This window comes from Schistocerca americana, chromosome 4, assembly GCF_021461395.2.
Source record: "Schistocerca americana isolate TAMUIC-IGC-003095 chromosome 4, iqSchAmer2.1, whole genome shotgun sequence".
Taxonomy (NCBI): Eukaryota; Metazoa; Arthropoda; class Insecta; order Orthoptera; family Acrididae; genus Schistocerca; species Schistocerca americana.
This window is the reverse complement of record NC_060122.1, coordinates 677,627,976-677,635,384: the sequence shown is the minus strand read 5'-3', so window position 1 is coordinate 677,635,384 and position 7,409 is coordinate 677,627,976.

The window sequence follows — 7,409 nt, the reverse complement described above, 5'->3', positions numbered from 1 at the left end:
CATGTGTCATGAGGGTGAACTTATTCGTCCCGTGTCGGCCGTCTGGGATTTAACAATTCCAACATGCACCTTCGTGCCTGTGCGTGAAATTGCTTGGCCAGACCAGTTAACGGGTGCACATCACTGTGAAATCTGCCGGGATTTCAGGGCTATGGTAGGGAAATTTCCTACCTTCTAATAATCACAATGCCAGTTCGCGTAATTTGCAAGTTTTTGTGGTCGCGTCAGAACAATGCAGCTCCCACAGCGCACCGCTCATCGCACGCAGCATGCCGTTCTCTGCTACCCTCTAAATCGAGGTGAAAGGATGAAGTGTGCTGCACTGAAGTAGGGTTGTTAAATGGTATTCACAGCTTTCAGTTCTCTGTCAACAATAGGTTTAAGTGCACATGGTCATAGCTGATTCAATCTGAAAACAATTGGACAGCACAGTGGTATACATGTAAACAAAGCGAGATTGCTTTGTAAGACAAATTAATTCAGGGGAATGTTTGTTTAGTTTACAGCCCCCGACAAATGCATTGCCAGTCAAGCACCATACTTTTTCCTGATTTATGTTTGTCTTTTTTTGTAAGTGGTTGTGTATTAATTCGAGTTCTGAAAGCGACTGCAGAGAGAGGCAACAGAAGAGCCATAAGTAAATTCACTAATTTCGTATACAAAAATGAAGTGTTTAGCTTCGATTTGAAGATTGTTGATAAGTTAATATTTTTCTTTATGTAAATATAATAAAATTTAGCATATCTTGAACATATATTCATGGTTAAAGCATGTGTCCGCTTGCGATGTCACGCCTCCTTCGAGTACTCCTTTACGTCTGTCGATTTTGTTCTGTTAAGAATAATGTGTTGACCATCTATTGGAAGTCTTGTATCTAGTCGCAGATCTGGTCCAACACACGTTAAGCTCGCATTGTTTTCAGAGGTAAGACGAAGGTGCTTACTTGTCACTAACAGCCGAGTGGGACGAATAATGCAAAACCTAGAAAGGCATATTATTCTCGAAATGTTACGAGCCGATCAAACATTCCAACACAACAAATTCCTAATCGTTTACGAGGTAGACGTATGTCACAGCATTTGAAATCGCGGAACACTTACAAGTTCACAGCATTAGCATACGTAAATCATATGTAGTGAACAACTGCATACAACTCGTATGATGAGTAAACAAACGTGATAACTAACTTGTGGTCTAACGACCATATGGGCACGGGGGAGCAGCACTAAAGAAAAGGCTAGATACTTATTTCGTGAATCAATTATAAAAATGTGACTCAAATGGTTACTCTGAGAGTAATGGCCAACGTAGAGGAAATTCCACGTAGTGTAACATAGTGAATATCGCCCGATCATTGAAGAACAGCGACAGAGTGACCACAGCGCGGCGTCTCCTTCACAAGTATCCTCCTAGCTGAAGGCTCCTACACTCGTTATTTCTGTTTGCGTGTGGACACAGAAACAAACCACTTTTCCTGTGGTCATAGATTTTGATCAGTTCGAGCGTCTCTTCTCTTACCGGCATGCAGTTAACGTGACATCTTCGATCAACACTGCAGACACAATGTGTGCAAGAAAGTAAATACTCTTTGCAAAAACGGAAAGCTCTCTCTCCCTCTGCTTCTGAAGACAAATAGACATGAAAAATCATAAACACAAATGAAAATAGATACGAATTTTAATACCTATTACAAAAGTCTTTAATTATTCGCGGTGACTGAGCTACGAGGGGTTGCTGAAATGTAATGCCTCCAAATTTTTTTACGTGTCTTAAAGACATTATTAACATTATAAGTTTACGAAAAGGATAGTTGTTATTCACTATATATGATGCAGAGTCACAGTTAGGCACAAGAAAAAGACTGTCAGAAAGTGAGCTTTCGGGGAAAAGTAAACAACATACCCACACGAATTCACGAAAGTGCAACTCACAGTCTCTGGCTGTTGAGGCTGTTGAGTCTGGCCTCAGCAGCCAGAGACTGGTCGTGTGTGTGTAAGCCGCGTTTGGTGAGTATGTGTGTGTCTGTTGTTTGTTTACGACGAAGGCCTTGTTCGCCGAAAGCTCACTTTCTGACAGTCTTTTGTTGTGTCTATCTGCGGCTCAGCATCTCCGCTAAATGGTTAGAAGCAGCTATCCTTTTCATAATATTGTTACCTTCAATACTGGGCTTTCCATAGTTTTATTAAAATTATGTCTTTAGTCTTCATGTGCACATACTTACAGTGCTCTGCCGCTATAGGGCTCTGCATCGTAGCGTGTAACATGGCGATGTGTGATGTAACTGTGTCATTGCGTGAGAAATACCGTACTGTAGTAATATTCGAAGCCCAAGAATTCATCCACACGTGGAGCACCCTCTCCTTCAGCATGATGTTGCCTGTTCACACATGAGTGCTGCGACATCTGCAGTACTCCGACGTTTTTGGTACACTGCGATCGACAATCCTCCATACAGTCCCGACTTGGCCCCATCCGACTTTCATCTGTTTCCAAAAGTTAAAAAACATTTTCGAGGACTTCATTCTGAAAGTGATGAGATGGTGCAAGCAGTAGTGAGGTTGTGGCTCTGTGAACAAAGTCAGACACTCTACAGTGGCGGTATCAACAAACTGGTCTCTCATTGGGAGAAATATGCTCATCGCCAGGGTGACTATGTTGACAAATAAATATGTCGACATGAAGAATAAAGCTCTAGAATGTTAACAGCAGGATTTCAATTTTTATTACTGTCATTATTATTTAATTCTTCATTAAAAGTGCCCTATTACTGTGTAACATTACATGTTTGAAAGTTAACATAAAATGTTATCCACAGAATTTGTGATCAACAATGTTCATAGACTCATATCGTAACATCAGGTTTATTCTAAATACAAAATTAGAATTACCAGTTAGCCTATCACATGTAAATTTAAATGAATATTGAACTACGGGTATATGCCCCTTCCGTTGTGAAACAATCTAATAAGTGTGATTCTTGAGTTTCTCCCGGCGTATTTGATAATCGAAATATCCACGGGTGTACTGCCGGTCTACAGTGTCCAACGGGCACAATGTTTCGGCGATCATACATGTCGCCATTATCAGGTGAACTGACGGACTGAGCTCCTGTGAACGTGCCGGTACGGAGATCCGTACGCTATTTCTGCTCAGGGGGAACTGGCTTCGGTCGCGGCGGCGGCCGATTTAAATACCCTCCGCCCGCGGCGCACTCCCTCCGCCGTCTGCGCCCCGCGCCACGGTCACGCGGTGGAACAGATTGCAACGGCGTCTGAGATGACGTCGGTGTGATGGCTCTGTCCGCCGTGGTCGTCACAACTATACGTTTGCTCTATTTACTCTTGATTAACCTAATCGCTGGTTCCCAAGCCTTGCTAAGATTATAGCCACAGTCACGGTTCACAGGAGCTCAGTCCGTCAGTTCACCTGATGATGGCGACATGTATGATCGCCGAAATATTGTGTTCGTTGGACACTGTAGAGGGGCAGTTCACCCGTGGATATTTTGATAATCCAATAAGTGTGTCAAGGACTGGACGATTTAGGAGTATAAATTGTCATACAACTCAGAATAGTATCGAATTACAAAAGTTACAAAAATCAGTTGCGAATTTCTGAACTGAGTCTGATTTATTGATGGACAATAGTCCTCCTTTATCAGTTATTTGCATTTTCAGATTGTCAACTCTCTGTTGTTAAAATGCTGCAGCCGGAAAAGCAGGTGGCCAATAGTGTCTTGTCCACCATTACAGATGCACTGTGCGTCTTCCGTTATTTTCAACCGTTTGTAACAGACTTCCGGTTTCCAGCGGTCTGATAACTTGGATGCTGGTTGCTAATGGTAGCTTAATCGTTAAGCTTTGGCAAATTGTAGTAAAATACTATTTCATTATTTCCCCCTTTTTAGTTCGTTGCCAGTCAATAGCCTTCTTTCCATATTGTATTTCTATGTAATTTCCTATTACTATTGATCGGCTACTCCCATAGAAACGTTATGTGGTGTCACCGCCAGACACCACATAATAAGTGTGATTCTTGAGTTTCTCCCGGCGTATTTGATAATCAAAATATCCACGGGTGTATTGCCGGTCTACAGTGTCCAACGGGCACAATATTTCGGCGATCATACATGTCGCCATTATCAGGTGAACTGGAATTGAAATGAAATGGAAATTATGTACAGTCAAGAGATATGTACACCGATTGTGGATTAAAGTTATGTATTCTACCAGTACCTCCTGTTTTGCTAGTCTTATTTCTCTGACCTGTTCCAGACCTCATGCCAGTCTGCGTGAGCTTAACGCGTGCCTTTCGGCTACCTCCGAAGGTTTGGGCGGTCGTGTTGTGGTACTCCGTGATTCTCAGGGTTACTTTGCAATGCCGCGGTCCGTTAGTATACGTCGGACCCACGTGTCGCCACTGTCAGTGATTGCAGACCGAGCGCCACCACACGGCAGGTCTAGAGAGACTTACTAGCACTCGCCCCAGTTGTGCAGCAGACTTTGCTAGCGAAGCTACACTGACAAATTACGCTCCCATTTGCCGAGACGATTGTTAGCATAGACTTCAGCTACGTCATTTGCTACGACCTAGCAAGGCGCCATTACCAGTGTATATTGAAATGGGAATTATGTACAGTCAAGAGAGATGTACACCGATTGTGGATTAAAGTTAAGTATTCTACCAGTACCTCCTGTTTTGCTAGTCTTATTTCTCTGACCTGTTCCAGACCTCACGCCAGTCTGCGTGAGCTTAACGCGTGCCTTTCGGCTACCTCCGAGTGGCTTGGCTGTTTTGCCACGCCACTACACGTTATATGCTAGTTCTTTGACCCATACACCCGCGTGAGAGTGGATCCAACTGCAATCTACCTGCCAGCTGTGCTTCTGTAATCTTGTAATTTAGGATCGTATTCCTACAACCAAGAACTTATGATTCTTCCGAAATCGCAACGCTTTCAATGTTATCTTGTCTTCGATGTGGATTGCTACAACTCTGTCAATAGTCGTTAGACGGGTTATCGACTCAAGCGTACTTCGAATGACCAATTATTATACTCGCCTCTTAGAGAAATCCTTATACATTTTGAGCTGTAACTGATCAGTAAGCTTCTGGTTAATAGATATAGCTATTTCTGAGCCCACTACATCGTCTACGTTGCACCCATTCGTGTACGCTTCAACAGAGTAGTACTTCTTTTCCTCCATTTCAGTGAAACGGAAAATGTCTGCAGGGTGCGGCCAGCATCTGTACTCTAATGCGACGCCTATATCCTGTCCGGTGTCTTTAGAGTTGACTACGTCATTCGCGAATCCGAATATTTGCGGACGTGAGACCCGTTAAGCGATTCATTGGATATCTTCCTATATGTTTTCACTATCTTTAAAATGCTTAATCGTTTCTCTACTCATTTTGGTGCCCTTGTTTTCTTAATTAAGGCCATACATCAATCTGTATCTTTTTAAGATATTTCTTTAATGTAAATATACAATCGATTATGCATCTAAGTGTTTTAAATAATTTATTATTCAAGTTATTTGTTCTTAAGCTAAATGTCAATATTTGAAGGCGCATATCACCTGGTGATGAGCATAGTTATTGATTTCTGTTCGTTGAATCAGAGTTTAATGTCATGGGACATTTATTGCATGTCTCTGATGAAAATGTTCTAAGTTTCCAATTTCAAAAGCGTTTTTCCCTTTAGTTAGTAGAGTTAGACGGCCCGCACGAGCAATTATGAGAGTGTAGGAAAGTGGTTATTGTTTTAGTGAAATGAAAAACAAGTGGAATCCTAAAGCCCTGATTTAGTGAGACTGTGTCTTATTACAAATAAACTCTTGATCCAATAACCAATTTTAAAATACTATCTGACTTTGATAACGAGATGGAACGAACTGCCACAGAAATCGTGCATCTAGTGAATGATAGTCACAGTACGTAAAATAGAACATCAGTGGATGTGATCACAATTTGTGAGATCGTATCAAAATTACTAAATGAGGGTTGACATGGTAATCTTGAAGATAACAGCGATCCGAAGTTTTACAATACGTAAAAACCAAAACAGCCTCCTGTCGCAAGTACTTGTTGAATTCGATGACTGGTTTCAATCATACTGATCATCTCTTCAGATTGATGCGTCCGCTTGAAACTAACAATAGACATATAAAATTTGTAACCATGATTGATATCGTCACAAGATAGAAAAATATTATTTGTGAAACGGAAAAAGCGTGAACTATGGAGCAATGGAAGGAATTCATTTGGTCGGAGAACTCTTGTTTCATAATGTTTCGAACCCGATCGAGAGAGTAGAACATGGTGGATGTTCAAAGATGATTTGGGCAGCAATATTGTGGTACTCCATTTATCTCAAGGTTACTATACTATAGAGAGAGTAAAACATGGAGAGTGTTAAGTGAAGGTTTGGGCAGTCGTGTTGTGGTACTCCGTGATTCTCAGGGTTACTTTGCAATGTCGCATTACTTCCAAGTATTATGTGGGCATATTGGCTGATCAGAGCCGTACCATCGTACAATGTTTGCTTCGCAACGGTGATGCTGTGTTCCAATACTACAGGACCCCCCCTGTTCGCACAGCTCGCCTCGTCAAGTCCTGGTTTTGTGAGCACCAGGCTGAATTGTCGCATCTCCCCTGACAACGAGTCACCAGCTCTCGGTATTATCGAGCCGTTGTGTTCTCCTTTGGAGGGAAGGGTGCGTGATCGCTGTCCACTTCAATAATCGTCAACTGAGCCTGCCTCTATTTTGCAGGAAGATTGGTACACGACTCCTTTGAAAACCACACAGGAGAGGTATTAGGCATGTTACGCTGTATTAGGCATGGTTATTTTTGTTTCTTTTTTGTTTTCCGGTTTCGATATTTTTGTTCAACCCCCGAAAATCTCTTTACACAAAGCGACCGGCAAAAGCAGTGCCCTAACTGTCAAGTTCTATTTGAACCTGTACTCACAATCGGGCACCGTTCTAGCACACACTGTGAGCAGGAAACTTCCTATATATGAATTTCGTTGTCTTGTAATTTAGCATGGGTTACGTCTCGCCTACCTATTTTTTTTGAAATTTTTATTTCAGTCACTAATAATAATAATTATACAACATAACCCACTTCCTTATATGTTTAGTGGGTCCTAATTTGTTCAAAACATCAAACGCAGCTAATTATAGGTTTAATTAATTTCTGAGCTACAGACAATGGGTAGTTAAATTTCTACTATTATTATTATTAGTATATAATGTATAATCTCTTAACTAAAACTCTACTGCCTGCAGCGTCACAGTTGTGTCAGAAATGTATAAACCTACTTTAGAGCCTTGCCCATCGAGATAATCCGGATGGATGTGCCCCTGACACTGGGCAGGCCAAGATGTTATTCGCTGCAGGTTCTT